Source organism: Nyctereutes procyonoides, unplaced genomic scaffold, assembly GCF_905146905.1.
Source record: "Nyctereutes procyonoides isolate TBG_1078 unplaced genomic scaffold, NYPRO_anot_genome, whole genome shotgun sequence".
In the NCBI taxonomy this organism is placed as follows: Eukaryota; Metazoa; Chordata; class Mammalia; order Carnivora; family Canidae; genus Nyctereutes; species Nyctereutes procyonoides.
In genome coordinates, this window is record NW_026575024.1 from 412262 (window position 1) to 427842 (window position 15581).

At 66.8% G+C, this 15581-nt stretch overlaps 1 protein-coding gene across 3 annotated transcripts in view; it reads left to right on the top strand.

The window, feature by feature from the left end:
- The first annotated feature begins 1074 nt into the window (after window positions 1-1074).
- ZBTB46 (zinc finger and BTB domain containing 46) overlaps window positions 1075-15581 on the top strand; it is a 52474-nt gene continuing 37967 nt past the window's right edge. For all 3 annotated transcript variants that reach the window (XR_008661439.1, XM_055302255.1, XM_055302266.1), the window contains exon 1: window positions 1075-1132. The gene's annotated coding sequence lies outside the window, so the exon portion shown is untranslated. The remainder of the gene's footprint in view (window positions 1133-15581) is intronic.

Genomic DNA, 15581 nt, shown 5'->3' on the forward strand with positions numbered 1-15581 from the left:
GGCAGGGCGCGGAGGCTCCCCATTGGACGGGGCCGGCGCTCGGCTCCCCGCGCCCTCCGGCCGGCGGGGGGGGGGGCGGCCTTTGCCCCACGGGGCGGCGGGGATGTGGCGGCCCGAGCGCGGCGAGGGGGGCGCGGGGCCGGGCGGGAGGACCCCGCGCTCCTGCGCGCCCAGGTCAGGGCCCGGGGCGGGGCGGGGCGGCCTGAGCCCGGGCGCGCCAGGGGCCCCGACGGCGCCAGCGCGCAGCCCCCGCCCCCCGCGCCCCGCGCCCCGCCGAGCAGGTGGGAGCCCGGAACTTTGGAGACGCGCGCGGCGGGACCGCGCACCGCGCCGTGGGGACGACCTGGGGCCCCGGGACCCGCGCGCCCCCGACGAGCGGGCGCGTGGGCATGGCCGGGGCGCGCGGCCCGGGAAGGGGCCGGTGCGCCCCCGCCCTCCCCGCCCTCCCGCGGCCTCCCGCGGCCTCCCGCGGCCTCCGTCGCCCTCCGTCGCCCGGGCCGGGGGAAGGGGGGCGGCCCCGTGCCCGCAGCGCCCCGCCCCGCCCGCGCCGAGCCCCGCGCCGAGCCCCGCGCCGAGCCCCCGCCGAGCCCCGCGCCGAGCCCCGCGCCGCCCCGCCGCGCCAGGGGAGGGGGCTTCCCACAATGCCCAGCGAGCCGCGCCCGCACTTGCGCCGTCCGGCCGCCCGCGGGGCAGCGACCCCCGCCCCCCCCGACGCCGCGCCGGGGCCCGCGGGGGGCGGCAGGGGCGGGGCGGGCCGGCGGCCGGCGGGGGCGGGGCCGGGGCGGCGGCCGCGGCCGGGGCGCCGCGCGGGCCAATCAGCGGCGGCCGGGCGCGCGCCGGGGGGCGGGGTCAGGGTCCGCGGGCGGGGCGCGCGCGGGCGGCGGGGGCCGCGGGGTTGGAGCGGGCGCGGGGGCGCGCGCCGGCCTGACGGACGGACGGCCGGACAGACGGCGCAGCAGCCGAGGCGAGCGCGCAGCTCGGACCCGCCCGGACGCGGCGCTCCCGGCGGCGGCGGCGGCGGCGGCGGCGGCGGCGGCGGCGATCACCCGCGCGGGTCCGGGGCCGCGGCGCCCGCCCTCGCCCGCCCGCGCCCGCCCGCGCCCGCCCGCGCCCGCGCCCCATGGGGTCACAGGTAAGCGGCGCCGGCTCATTGTCCGCGCGGCCGGGCCGGCGCATCGCGGCGGGGCCGCCCGGGCCGCTCGCTCGGGGCCGCTCGCTCGGGGCCGGGCCGCGCCCCCGCCCCCGCCCCGCGCCCCCCGCGCCCGCCGCGCCCCGCCCCGCCCCGCGGGGGCGCCCTCCCGGCGGCGGTCGGCGCGGCCCGGCGGCGGCTCGGGGGCGGCGGGGGCCCGTGCGCGGCGCCAAGCGGCTCGGAGCCGGGCGGCCCGGGGCGGGGCGGGGCGGGGCGCGGCGGGGCGGGCGGGGGCGGCGCGGGGTCCCCGCGGGGCTGCGCGCGGAGGCGGCGGGGAGCCCGGCGCCCCGCGCCCCTCGCCCCGCGCCCCGCGCCCCGCGCCCCGCGCCGCGCGCCCCTTTCCGCCGCGGCCCCCCGCCGCCACCTCCGGGGGGAATCGTCTCCGGCCGTAATTTCTGCTGCGTCAACGCCCGGCCCGGGAGGCGGCCCCGGGGCGAGCCCGCGCCCCCCGCCCGCGCGCCCCGCGCCCCCCGCCCGCGCGCCCCGCCGCGCCCGACCCGCCCGCGCCGAGTTTGCCAAGAGTCGGACCCGCGGGCGGGGGCGCGGCGGGGCGCGGCGGGGCGCGGCGGGGCGCGGGGTCATTGTCTGCGCGGACGCGGGCGCCGGCCTCGTCCCCATCGTCCCCGCGGGGGCCTCCGGGGGCCGCGGCCTCGGGGCGCGCGGGGCGGCGCGGGGCGCGCGGGGGGCGCGGGGGGGCGCGGGTCCGCCGCCAGCCGCGTCTTTGTTTCTCCGTAAATAGACATGTCAGTTCCGCAGGGGAGCGCGAGCCGCTTCTGACAACTCAATCCGGCGGCGGATGCGGAGCCCTGCGCGCGGGAGGAGCGCTGCGGCCACCCGGGCCCGGCCCCGCCGACAGATGCGCCGTTGGCGGGGCTAGGGCCGCGCCAGGCCCGGGGCCCCGACCCAGCGCGGCGACCCCCAGGTACCCCCGGCACCGAGGGCGCAGGGACAAAAGAAAGTTTCCCCGAGATTTCCCCGGCGAATCCGCTCGCGCTCTCCGCGCCGCGCTGCCGCCCCGGGTCGCCATCAGCTTTGTTTCAAGGAACGCTCCGGGGAGGGCGCAGGGCGGGGAGGGCGCTTTGCAAACTGCGAGGCGCGCCGACACCTGTGCACCGAGCCCCGCGCGCGTCGTTAAGGGTGTCGCCTGCAGAGTCTCTCTTTTTGGGCTTTATCGTCAAAGCGAACTTTCCCGAGCGGGAGACGGACTTGCGGATCCGCTCCGTGGCCGCCCCGCGCGCCGCCTGTGCGAGGCTCTTTGCACCCCCGCGGGAGCGGCTCCTGCCTCCTGCCTCGCTCCCCGAAAGGAAATGTAGAGAAGGGGTTTTCCGCGAGGAGAGTGGAGGAAACCGGAGCGTCTCGCCGTCCTCGTCCTCGAGGTGCTCCCCTCGCCGCCGCCGTGTTTCATGGTAGTTTCTAGGTATTTTGAGCTGAAAACTTTGGGGCGCCTCGGCATTCCAGCAGGGAGGAAGTGAGTGGTAGGCGAGGCGAGGCGAGGCGAGGCGCGAGGGCGTCACACCGCAGCCCTGGGTCCCCTCTGCGGCAGGCCCTGGTCTCCGTGTCCTTCACTGCAGGGCGGGGGCTGTTGTGCGTTTTCTTTAGGGGGTGATGGTGGAGCGCACTCCCTTGAGGCTGTTCAGACGCCCCCAAATGCAGCCTTTCCCGGAGGCCAGCCTGGGAACGACACTCAAATAAGCCTCTCGTTGACATCATCCTGGGTGTAAGGGTGTCGTTCTGATGAGACAATTCCTGCCCAGGGGCCGAGGGTGGGCTGTGTTCTGTTCAACAACGCGTCGCTCCTGTGCTCCGGGCACCCTCCCCCCCTTCCCCGCCACGCACCCACCTTCGGGTGCTCAGGACCGGCCGGCCGACTGTCGCCCACGGGGCAGCCACCCTGGCTGATGCAGTGTGGGCACTCGGTCACGCCGGGCCCGGGGGGCCCCCCGCCCCCGTGGCACCTGCGGCCCTCCCTCGCACCCTGGCAGAAGGGGTGAGGCGGACTCCTGGAAAGGCAAGAGCACCTCGGGATGGGCGGACACCTGCAAGCCCAAAGTCCCGCCGCCGCCAGACGGGGTGTTGTTTACCAACACGTTACCCAAAATTAAGTTTTTAGCAGGACGAACTTTCCAACACTGTCCTTATGTGGGGCTTTTCAAATTAAGAGAAATTGGGCCACTCTGTCCCTGCGGTCTGTGTTTCTGGGACAGCTGTACAGCACTCCTGCTTTGTTCTCTATCAGAGGTCTTAGACCAGCCTCTGAGCGCCAAGGAGACCCATTTAGTGCTCGGTGTTTAGGAGCGCCACAGCCCAGGAACCTGAGCTAATTCCTCACCTTCCCATATGTCATGTGCCCAGGTGCCTTCTTGGCTGCTGGGTTAAAGCGAGGAGAGAGTTCTAGAAGCCAGTGCTGCTGCCCGCCCGCCCTCACGCCTGTGTCCCGGCACGTGCCACAGCACTGCCCTGTTCTGGGGGCTTCACATTGCCCCCGACTCACGTTCTCGTAAACCTACGGGCTCCTTCTTCTGACCTAACGTATTTTACCTTCACGTCTGTTGAGTGATGGCAGATGGTCAAGAATTCCCGTGTGTCTGCCCCTCCCCTCAAGAAAGAGATCCTCCCAGTTTGTTTTAATGGCCTCCCTGCCAAGAAGTGGATGATTAAAAATCTCTACTGAGGCCACAGGCCTAAGTGTTTGAGACCCTGCCTCGTCCCGATCGTGGTTCGCACGTCCCCGGCCCGCAGCTGCGGCTGTGGCACGGCCGGCGTGGCTGGGGCCTCACGCCGTGAGCTCGGCACAGGTTTTCCACCTTTTCTGCCGTTCCAGCCTAAATACTTTGTGTAGCTTATCTGTGCACACGCAGGCTTTGTGTCCCGGCCTGCTGGTGATGGCACAACGCGACCTGGGATGTTGTTTATCAATGAAAAAGTCATGGAAAAGAGAAAAAAACCTTTCTCGACAAACTAATAAGTTGTGTGTTGAAGGATAAAAGAAGCTAGGCCGGTCAAATCTGACGGAGTTTTCTGCTCAGTTTCTTTCTTTTTTTAAAGATCTTATTTTTATTTATTCACGAGAGGCACACGGAGAGAGAGAGAGAGAGAGAGAGGCAGAGACGCGGGCAGGGGGAGAAGCAGGCTCCCTGTGGGGAGCCCGACGCGGGACTCGATCCCGGGACCCCGGGGTCACAACCTGGGCCGGAGGCAGATGCTCAACCACTGAGCCACCCAGGTGCCCCTTTTCCTCATTTTTTTTCTCAGTAATGCTATTGACTCATATTCAGGTTGAATAGTTATTAAATATTTTTAACATAATTTGGACTCAAAAACCGCCAACGTAGGTATTTTAGTATAGAAATTGAGAAATAATGTTCACGTATCTTCCAACAGCATTTATAGAGATTTTGTGTCTCGACCGGAGTTTCTGAGCCACGTTAGAGGGACGTTCCCGGGGTTCTCATTCCTGGGGACCCCGGGCATTGACGAGGACCTGGGCCAGGCTGGGGGCGGCGTTTCCGCAGGGCTTGGTGATCTGTTGGGACAAGTCGAGCATCCCTCAGACACAGGACCAGTAATGGGACCCAGTGCAGGTGACAGATGCTAGTGAAACTGCCCCAGAGCCTGGAGGGGGGACAGCGTGCAGACCACCTGGTGGGGAAGGGGGCGTCTGAATCCCAAGGGCTGCAGAGGGAGAGGGGATCCGCGCAGACTCCTTCCTACCCCGTGGGGCGCTGACCCCCGGGCCCAGTATTGTGGGGCACACTCTGTCGGGAGCTCTGCTTTGCCGGGAGGACGGCTGGCGAGAGGGCAGGACTGCAGGGCCAGGCGCTGCTGGGGGTGACGGGCAGGGAGAGCAGTCGCGGATCCCGCCTCCCACGGGGCACGCTGGCCACTCGGTCTTTTGGAAAAGGCGCGGCGAGGTGGCCCCTTGCCCCTCACAGCGTGCGCGCCCCTTCCTCGGTGCGGTCGGCAGTTGGGGTTCCCATTTGCCAAGGAGAGTACGAAGACCCACGTGTGTGGGAATAATCTCCTTTCTCAACGGCCTTGTTTATAGAGAATTTGGGCGGCACGTGCGTGGGTGAGAGCTCCTTCCTCTCCGAGCCGCGCCCCCGTCTCACCTGCCGCGGAGCCCCCCCTTCACCGGTGCAGGTGCATCCGATGTCCCGCCTCGTCCTCTTCTCTGTAGGAAGGAAGGAGGCGTTTAGGACCCTCCGCGCCGAGAGCTGCCTCCGTGGAAGGTGGGCGCCACGGCTGCGGGGCTTTGGGCACGTCGCCTTGTCCGTCCGTGTGCGGTGGCCGGGCGGCCGGGCGGTCTGCCTGAGGCCCTCTGTCCACGCTCTGAGCGCCCGCAGTGGCGGAGGTCGTGCTTTCTGGGGCGACGAGGGGCCGGTGCGGACGTGGGCTTCCAGAACCACGCTCACGTGATGCGCTGAGCGGCCCGCCTGGCAGAGGCACAGCCTGTCACGGAGCAGCTGGCGCGCCAGCCCCCGGAGCCGTCCTTCGGAGCGGGAAGGCCCCGCGGGGGCTGGGCGGTGGGGGGCGGCGAGTGGGGGCCAGAGCCGCGCCAGGACCCCACGCGGGTGGCCCTGCAGAAGCAGGAGGAAGAGGAAGGTGAGAGCCTTGGGGTGCGTGTGGTTTTAGGTGGTGCCGTGGCCGCTGGACCGTGGTCTGTGGTCTTCTCTTGGCGTGGCCTTGTTTGAATCTTAAAATGGTTTATTTTCTTTTCTTACCCGGTTGCATTTAAGGTAGCGGAGCTTCTGAGCAGCAGCACCGTCTCAGGAGGCTCAGAGTGGGCTCGGGACCCTTTCGGAGCAGAAGTGGCCGGCTCGCGTTAGCGGGGGACGCGCTCCCCGCGGAGGACAGCCGACCGCCCAGGTGCTCTGCGGACCCGCTGCAGGCGTGGCGGTGCCCGTGGGCCGGTCGGATGCTCACGTGCCAAGTGGGTCCGGTGCTGGGCCCGCCGCTGTGCCGTCACGGCCTGTGAGGCGCCCTCTCTCTTGGTTACCCGTGTGGGTGGGGGCCGTGTCCCCAACAGCAGCGGGGGCTGAATGTCAGGTGCGCCTGTGGAGCCCTGCCGGTGGGTCACGGGGCCGGCCCGGGCCTTGCGGCCTGAAGGTCTCGTGCTCCTGCTGCCAGACCCGCGAGCTCCGTGGCTGCGTGGGCGGCTGTCGGCGGGAGCCCCGGGAGCTCCCCAGCCTGGGTGCCGGGCCCCGCGGGCGGGGGGTGGGCTTGCTGCGGGGGGCACCCTCGGAACCGCTGCCTGGGGCCTGCGCTCAGCTGTGTCCCCGCCCTTCGGGCCGCCGCCGCTGCTGGAAGTGCCTCGATTTACCACGTTTCGGTGTCTGGGTCCTGCCTAGTCCTCACTTCCTCCACCCGCTTCTCAGGCGTCACAGGTGGGGGACGGGGGGGGGTCTCTCCTGCACGAAGCCCTTAGGTGAGAGCAGGTCGTGTGGACACTGTCACAGACCCGGTCCTCGCAGCCGGTGAGCGCTGGGGCCACCTGCGGGACCTCCTTACATTCTGACGTTTTTAGTGACGATGCAAAGGTGCCTGACCTGTGATTTTTTTTTTTTTTGCAAGATTTTATTTATTTACTCATGAGATAGAGGCAGAGACACAGGCAGAGGGAGAAGCGGGCTCCTGCAGGGACCCTGATGCAGGACTCGATCTGGGACCCTGGGGTCATGACCTGAGCTGAAGGCAGATGCTCAACCCCTGAGCCCCCCGGGACCCCTATCCTGTGATTTGAAGTGACTCTGACTGGCTGTGTGAGCAGCTGTAATTCCTTGTTTCTGAAGACAAACTAAAGGACGTTTGTTTTTTAAATGACATTTATTTATTTGTTTGTTTGCTTATTTATTTATTTATTTATTTGAGAGAGAGACAGAGATCGGAGCAGGGTCGGGGGCAGAGGCTGGGGGCGTCTCCAGCACAGCCTCCCCCGCCCCCCCAAGCACACAGCTGGACGGCCGCCCCGTCTCACCGCCCCGGGGTCGTGGCCTCCGCTGAAGTCCAGAGTCAGCCCCAAACCCACTGAGCTGGGACCCTGGGCGCCGGGGGGCGGGGGCACCGGGAGGCTCCGGGACGAAAGCTGACGCTGGCACCCCGAGTGAGGGGAGCATCTTCCGGCCCTTTTCCGCGGGCGCTCTTGTCAGCCGTGCGGGGGCCCCCGCTGGTCTCGGGTCGCCCTCGTCTTTGCTGTTGCTGATCCTTGCACCTGTGCACGGGGACGCGGTGGCCGCCTTCACCTGTGCTGATACACAAACAGGTTTCTTTCTCTTTTTTAAAAAGATTGTATTTATTCACTTATTTATGAAAGAGAGAGGCAGAGACACAGGCAGAGGGAGAAGCAGGCTCAACGCAGGGAGCCCGATGTGAGACTCGATCCCGGGTCCCCAGGATCACGCCCCGGGCCGAAGGCGGCGCTAAACCGCTGAGCCCCCCGGGCTGCCCAACAAACGGGTTTCTATATTTTTTTGTTGCTTTTACTTCACTTTGTGTGCAGATTTCCCCCCTTTGACCAGAGAGTATCGCGAAGGACTTTCCAGAGCTCCTAGTAGGCTGCGTCCATGCGGGCGGGACCCACTCGTCGGCCGCCGGCCCACCGGGAGGCTGAACAAAGTGGTTTTTAATATTGGGCGAGCTTGACTCTCGTTTCCTCTTACGTTGGGGGAACGAGGCCGGAACAAGGAGTGGAAAGGTGACGGTGTCTTTGGACGTCCCTTTGGGTTCAGTTGGTTTAGCGCGGGGCGCCCGGCTGGCTCAGTTTGAAGAGCGTTCCACTCTGCATCTTGGGGTTGTGAGTTCGAGCACGGCGTCGGGTGTAGGGACTACTCAAATACATAAATAAATGAACTTTAAAAAATTTGAGGAAAGAGAGAAGTTGGTTTACACTCGCCCGCTGGCCCTGATTGGACACCGCGGGACACACCCAGGTCTCTGACCCCTTGGCTCCATGAGCACTGCCGCTGCTGAGAACGCGGCCCCACCAGCCCGGGGCGGGTGATGGGCCGGGGGGAGGTCGTCGTGGGACGAAGGAGTCGTCAAGCGCAGAGCCACGTGGCCAGGCGGGCAGGGAGGCCAGCCCCGAGCAGGGGGCCTTCACGGTGTCCTGCGGGTGCTCGGCGCAGGGGCGGCTCGCTGTTTCCCGGGAGACCAGGGGCCGTGCCGCCCCGGGAGAGGGCCCGACAGGCCGAGCGCCAGCAGCCCTCGAGCGTGTGACCCCAATTTGCTTGAGGTCATTCAGGATCGTCTTACTCTTTACTTAGGATCTTGCCTCGTCTTGAGCACGAATCTCCAGAGGATCGTGGCATTGATGTCAGTGACGTGGACATGTGACTCTGGGTACGGCTAGTGGTTTGTGCAGGACCTGCCAGGACTGTCCTTGGTGTTGCTGTGCTGCCCCCCCCGCCGCCGTGTCTGTGCCCGTGAGCGGCCTGCGCTCAGGTGGGCGCTCTCCCCGTGTCCCGCGGCAGCCCGTGGGGAAGGACCGGCACCCGGCCCTCACTCGTGGCCGCGCTGCGTCTGGCTTCCCACGAGGGCGGAGCGGGCCAGCGGTGCTCACCCGGGCCCTGTGAGCTCGTCCGCACACCCCGCCGCTGAGTTGTGCGGGGCGGACGCAGGTTGCCGCGCGCTGGGTGGGTGGCTGCAGGACGGAGCTGCCCGGGGTGTCCTAACAGACACCACAAGCCCGGGTGCAAGCGGCAGGGACCCACTCCCTCAGGGTCTGGAGGCCGGAGGTCCTGGGTCCGGGTGCGGCAGGGCCGCTGTCCCTGCAGAGGCTCGGGGACGCTCCCTCTTGCCTCTTCCAGCCTGCATCTGCCCGCAGTCCTGGGGTTCTTGGCCTTGGGCTTCATCACGCCGACGTCTCGCCGACGTCTCCGGCCACGGGCTCCTGCCCCCCCACCCCCCGCTGGGCCTAGATTCCCTTCTTCGTAGGACGTCAGTCGTGTTGAATCAGGATCCGCTGTCAGGACTCACCTTGACCTGATTACGTCTGCAAAGACCTGTTTCCGGAAAAGGTCGTGCTGGCAGGTGCGGCGTCAGCACTGGAGCGGGTCTCTGGCTGCGCCGTGATGTGTCCCACGGCTCCACCGCGGGGGGCGCCTGGCACGTGGGCACCTGGGTTTCCGGGTCTTGCGTCACGGAGGCTTCCCCCAGCTGCTGCTGTCGGTTCTCACGCCGCCGCTCTTGGGATGGCGACGCAGGCGACAGGGTGTCGGCGGGTGTGTGCGGCGGGCGGGGCCCTTGGCCATCGAGGTCCTTGCTGCGGAGACGTGCTGACCCTGGGATCCCGGGAGGGTCGGAGGTCGTTCACGGGGCCCAGGTGCTCCGCGCTCCTCGCTCCTCGCAGGCCGCGTGGGGGTGGTCGCCGCCGTCACCCCGCGGGTCACAGCCCTGCCGGGCCGGTGACAGGCACCCCACAGCCCCGGAGCCGCGGCACCAAGGCCCGCAGCTCCGACGCCCGACCCGCGCCTCAGCGTCTCCGGCTCAGTCACAGATTCTCCCGAGACCGTGGAAGCGGTGGCTCTCCCGTGGCCGAGTGCTTACATACTTGCCTTGGACGTTTTCGGACACACACGGGGTTGGAGACACTTCGGGTCACCCGCTGGCCCTGTTGCCTCCCTGCCCCCGGGGTTCGGGGCGCGTTCTCCAGTGCCTGGCGGGGCCGTGCCGGGCGTGCCGACCCACTTCTCAGCCCCACACCCACCGGGTTCTGTGTTCCAGTCTTGGGGTTTGCCCTCGGCGGCGGGGGGGGGGGCTCTGAAATCATGTTTATTCTGTTTTTGTGCTACTTATTGGTGAAGAAATTGGAGGTGCGGCTGCCGGGTGTTGGCCTGGCTGGTTGTGTCCTGAGCCCTGGAGAAGACCCCCCCCTCGTCCCCACCGAGGGTCTGTAAGTCGGGGGGGCGTGACGCCCACACCTGCAGGAACGACAAGTACATCAAGACTTTCAAGTTCCCGGGCGCCTGGGGGTTAAGCGTCCGACTCCTGGTCTAGGCTGAGGTCTCGATCCCAGGTTGTGGGAGCCGAGGTCGCTCCCCCTGCCCCGAGGTCAGGACCTGCGCTGGGGTCAAGTCGACGCGTGGCCGGCGGAGCCCCGGGTGCCCCGTGTGCTTTCTCTTGACGGGACGTACGTGGAATTTTCAAAACAATGATCACCTGTGGCAGTTTTGTTTTAAGATCTATTTATTTATTTAATATTTTATCTATTCGGGATACCTGGGTGGCGCAGCGGTTTGGCGCCTGCCTTTGGCCCAGGGCGCGATCCTGGAGACCCGGGATCGAATCCCACGTCGGGCTCCCGGTGCATGGAGCCTGCTTCTCCCTCTGCCTGTGTCTCTCTCTCTCTCTCTCTCTCTCTCTCTCTCTCTGTGACTATCATAAGTTAAAAAATAAATAAATAAAAATTAAAATAAAAAAAGATTTTATCTATTCATTCACGAGAGACACAGAGAGAGGCAGAGACCCAGGCAGAGGGAGAAGCAGGCTCCCTGTGGGGACCCCGACGCGGGACTCGATCCCAGGACCCGGGGGTCACGGCCTGGGCCCGAGGCAGACGCCCCACCGCTGAGCCCCCCGAGCGTCCTAGTTTTGTTTTAAGATTTAAAGCGTGTCAGCGGTTAATGAAACACAGGAACGTCGCGTAGGTTCGTTCAGTCTGTGGGAAAGGCCTCAATTGACTTTAAGTTGATTTTCATGGAGTTTTCGCTAAAGCACGAATCAGGCTCCCCTCTGCCTCTCTGACCTGCGGAGGCGGGTGTGGTTTTGCTGGGGTTTGGAACCTTCCCGTTGGCGAGAGCTGGTTGCGGAGGGGCCGCGGCCGGGGGTCGGTGCCGGCGCCTCGGGCTCAGGGTGCGGGTCTTGTCTTCGGAGCATCTCGGTGCCCGCCTCTTGCCTCGTGTGGGCGCGTGGGCTGCTCTCTTCGCCGTCGTTTCCCCGTGGACCCGTGTAGTGGAGCCAGCCCTGGGTGGGCGCACGCTGGGGGCAGCCGCATGGGGAGCGAAGCTTCCAGAACGCTGGCGCCCGGGTAGGGCTGGGGGACTCGGGTGTCATCGCCCATCACTGGTCGCGCCGTCTCCTGCGCCCCCGGAAGGGAACGGCCGTGCCGCGTGGCCGTGGTCTGTGCTGGGCGCCAATGAGCGCAGGGTCCCACCTGGGCCCGGGACGGCGACCGCTCACAGGCCAGCACGGTGACTGGCACGCACCATCCTGCCTCGGGGTCGTGGTGACGGGAGCCACTTGGCTGCCACCCGTGAGGGGACCCGCCGCCCGAGCCCGGTGCCCGCCGAGGACTCGCCTCGTGCCCCTTTGGAGTCGCAGCCGGGTCGGGGCCCTGGTAGCCACTGTGCGCCCGGAGGCCGTGCTCCTCTCGGGGGACCCGGCGGGTGGGCCAGGACAGGCGGGCGCAGGCCCCGGGGGACCCCACGGAGTGGACAGAGGCAAGTGGACGTCTCTCGTGTTCACGGCTCTGCCGCCGCCGCACACGCTTCCCGCCAGGGTCTTGCAGGTTCATCTTTGGTCTTTGGGTTTTATAAACAAGCGACTTGCTTTGGAGGGAAGCCGGCATCCTCGGCCGTGTGCTCGGCTGTCACTTCCTTCCACTTATTTGTCACAAACGTCTCAGCATCAACGTAAACGCCACCGATTGTTCGTCTAAGGCGGTCTCCTCGGTTGTCACCCGTGTGCCTCCGGGCCGGGTCTGACGGCTGCTGTCACCGATAGTGCCGCCGCCGCCTTCCGTGAGCACCTCCGCGTCTTGGGGGAAGAATGTCCCAAAGCAGATCGCTGCTCAGCGACGCGCAGTGTGGGCTCCCCGTGCTCCAGCAGGCCCGGGCCCCGGGGCCCCTGCGGCCGCCCCACCACTGTCCCCGGGCTCTGCAACCTCGTGTTCGTTTCTCCAGCCTCATCCACGCCGCCGTCCCCTTCACGGTCTTTCCTTAGGATCCAGGGGGTCTCAGCGGGTTCTCGCAGGCCTTGCCCTGAGTCCTTCACACCTGCGGTGGGAGGTGACAGGGTTGACCTTGACCCGGCTGTGGGGCTCGCCCGGCACCCCTGGCCAGACCAGCCTCGGTGTCCTCCCCGGGGGGGCGGGTGGCCAACACAGACGGTGCCTGGCCTGTGCGGCAGCGCCCCTTATCCCCGAGCCCCCCGCAGCCGTGTCCTGGAGCCAGCTTCCTGCCCAGGGCCTGAGGGCAGCGCGGCCCACGGAGCCGGCACTCTGGGCACCCGCTTCCTTCAGCGTGCCGTGGTCACTGCCAGCGGGCCGCCCCGTCCCCCACAGCACCCAGTGGCCCCGTCCCCCACAGCACCCAGTGGCCCCCGGTGAGTCCCCTCGAAACCCAGCTCTTTCCTTTTGAATCATGAGTTTTGTTTCTTCTTTTTTTTTTTTATTAAAGATTTTATTTATTTATTCATGAGACACAGAGACAGAGAGAGAGGCAGAGACCCAGGCAGAGGGAGAAGCAGGCTCCATGCAGGGAGCCCGATGTGGGACTCGATCCCGGGACCCGGGGTCACGCCCTGGACCGAAGGCAGCGCTAACCACTGAGCCCCCCAGGCTGCCCGGAATTTCGCTTCTTACAGGGCCCTGGGGCTGGTGGCAGCAGCACGTTAGCGCGCGGGGCTTTCCCCGGGAGAGGCCCGACCTCCCTTATGTGCCAACGAGGGGACGGTACCCTGAGGGCCCCACCCCCGCCCAGGGAGGGAGACCCAGCCCCCCCCCCAGGCATCCCCCCCATGGTAGGGCCCATGGCGCCTGCCGGGCTGGCACCTGCCTGACTCCCCAGGGCTCAGCCCCAGCTTGGCCATCCCCGGCCCCCCTCTCCCTGCGGCCTGGCTGTGCCCCGGGGGGGGGGGCTGCACGTGGGCAGGGGCTCAGCTGGCCGCCGTGGGGTGCCCTGCCCATCGCTGGGGCCTGGCCCATTCCGGGACACTCGGTGTCTGTGTGCATCCGGGAAGCTGCGGGGCCGCAGTGGCCGCGGGGCTTGTCTCCGGTCCCAGCTGTGGCCACGCACCTGGTCTGCTTCCCGCCCCGGCCGTGGCGTTGGCTCACTCAGCGGCGCCGTCCGTCCGTCTGTCATTTATTCAGTGTGATGGGCACTTGCCTCGGCAAGGCCTGTGCTGTTTGCGGAAATGATGGGGGGGACTTGGACACGTGTCAGAGCAGCCAGTGGACCTTCTGTCGGACACGAGAGCAGCGCAGGGCTGGGCCCTGCGGGGAGGGGCTCGGGCGGTCTGCTGCCACCAGAACCTTCCGCTCCTGCCTGCTCCAGGCGATCCAGGCCCGGAGGGGGGGGAGGGGGTTCGGCATTGAGGCCCCTGTGCACTGGGACCTGCAGCTTCTCTTGTTTCCAAGCATTCAACTTTTTTATTTTTATTTATGAAAGATTTTATTTACTCATGAGAGACACAGAGATAGAGAGAGAGGCAGAGACACAGGCGGAGGGGCAAGCAGGCTCCATGCGGGGACCCCGATGCAGGACTCGATCCCGGGACCCCGGAGTCACGCCCTGAGCTGAAGGCAGATGCTCACCCGCTGAGCCCCCGGGTGTCCCTCAGGTGCTCACCTCTTAAGAAAAGAACGTCAGGTTAGAGGTGCGGGTTAAAGGTGCAGCGTTACTGGATGGGAACAGATGTTGCAGAACGTTCGCGCAGGTGTGTCTGCTTCCGGGGTAGGTGGGAGTTCTCGGAATTATTCTTACAACTTTTCCAATAGTTGGAAAGTTTCAGCATAAACCGCAACTGCTTGTGCTGCTGGGGGGCAGGCGCTGCCTCCGGCCTCCTGTTTGGGGTCTGTTTCTGTCTTGGTGGCGGGGAGCCCGTGGTACAGGTGACATTTCCCGTCACAGCACATCTCAGGCTTAAAATTCACAGAAATGCGTTTCCTGGCTTGTGAAGCTGGTCAGCGTTCTTTTTAAGAAAAACAAAACAAAACTAAGTTGCCCTGTAGCTTATCCTGGGGGTTTTGTAACAAAGTCTCACAAGCGGGGGCCTTGGAACAACAGAGGAGCTGCGCTGGCTGTTCTGGGGCCAGAGTTGAAATCGGGTGTCCCCGGCCTGCTGCCCCGAGTCGTCCAGCTCCGGGAGCCGGGCCTGTGGCCCCGAGGCTCTGTCTCCGCCTGGTCTTCCCCCCGCGTCTCTCTGTCCAGATCCCCCTTATGCGACGACACCAGCACCGCTGGGTTTCGACCTCGTCCTACGTCGGTTAAATCTGCCAGGACCCTGTTTTCAAATTGGGTCACGTCGGCAGGTACTGGGGGCTGGACGTCAGCACGGGATTCTGGGGACACGACTGAGCCGTGGGGTGTCTGCGTCCTCCCCGGGCTTGCAGTGGGCACCGCACAGCCCACCCCAGATCACGAGCGCTGTCCCGCCTGAGCCGCGTCTCCTGGGCACCGATGCGGGGGCACCGGGACGGCGCCGGGTGTGGTGCTTGGTGCGGCCTCACCGTCCCCCTGCATTGCACTGCCCCAGATCGGGACGCGCCGTCTGCTTCTCCAGCACTTAGGGTGGGACGTTTAAAAAACACACCTTAGGTTCAACCTGTAGGACTTCAGTTCTGCAGGGTTCACATGAAAAAGGTCCTTGACTCACCCGAGAGTGTGCCGAGCCTGCCCAGCGGGGGATGCGGCTCCAGAGGCTCCTGACCCCACGGCAGCGACAGGCTGGCAGCCGTCCTGGGAGGAGTGCCCGGAGGCTTCCTGGAGGCGGCGGCCGCTTGCCCTCCCCCTCCCACTCAGCCGGAAATCGCCTTTGTGGTTGAGACCCGTGAGGGATTCGCGCTGCCCGACGCCTCGCACAAAACCAGGATGAGCAAAAAGGAGCTTGACGGCCGTGAAGACCAGGCGGAAGGAGGCTCGGCTCTGGCAGGGGCGTCTGGGAGGACGAGCCGAAGACCTGACCTCTTCCCCTTTTTCTCCCCGAACCCACAAGACGATGAAATTCCCCCGACCAGCTCCCCAGCCGCGGGAGCCGAGAAACCAGAAGTCCGCGGTACCGGCCATCAGGTGGGCGGGCGCTGGCCCGCGTCCCGGGTGTCCCTCGAGCCCGCCCGGCCGTGCCTGTCCCCGCCGACCCCGGGGCCCACTCCCACCTGCCAGGCCCTCAGGTGGGGCCTCGCCCCCTGAAGTGCCGGCCTCTGCGTCCCCGTTGTGGTTGCCGGGGCCCCTGCCCCCCACAGGGCCCTGCCGGGCTCTCACGCGGACCCCCCGGGGCGGTGCCCTCGCCGCCTCTGTCTCCGGGTCTCACGGGCACCAGAGCCGTCCTGCAACCCGCTCTCGGCTCTGGAGCTTCTGCGGACGCCGGGTTCTTGTCTGCAGGCGGCAGCTGGGCTGGCCAGGCCGGAGGCCCAGGGCTCTGGCACCTGCAGGTGCCGGGGCGAGGCCGGGAGGCCAGGGGC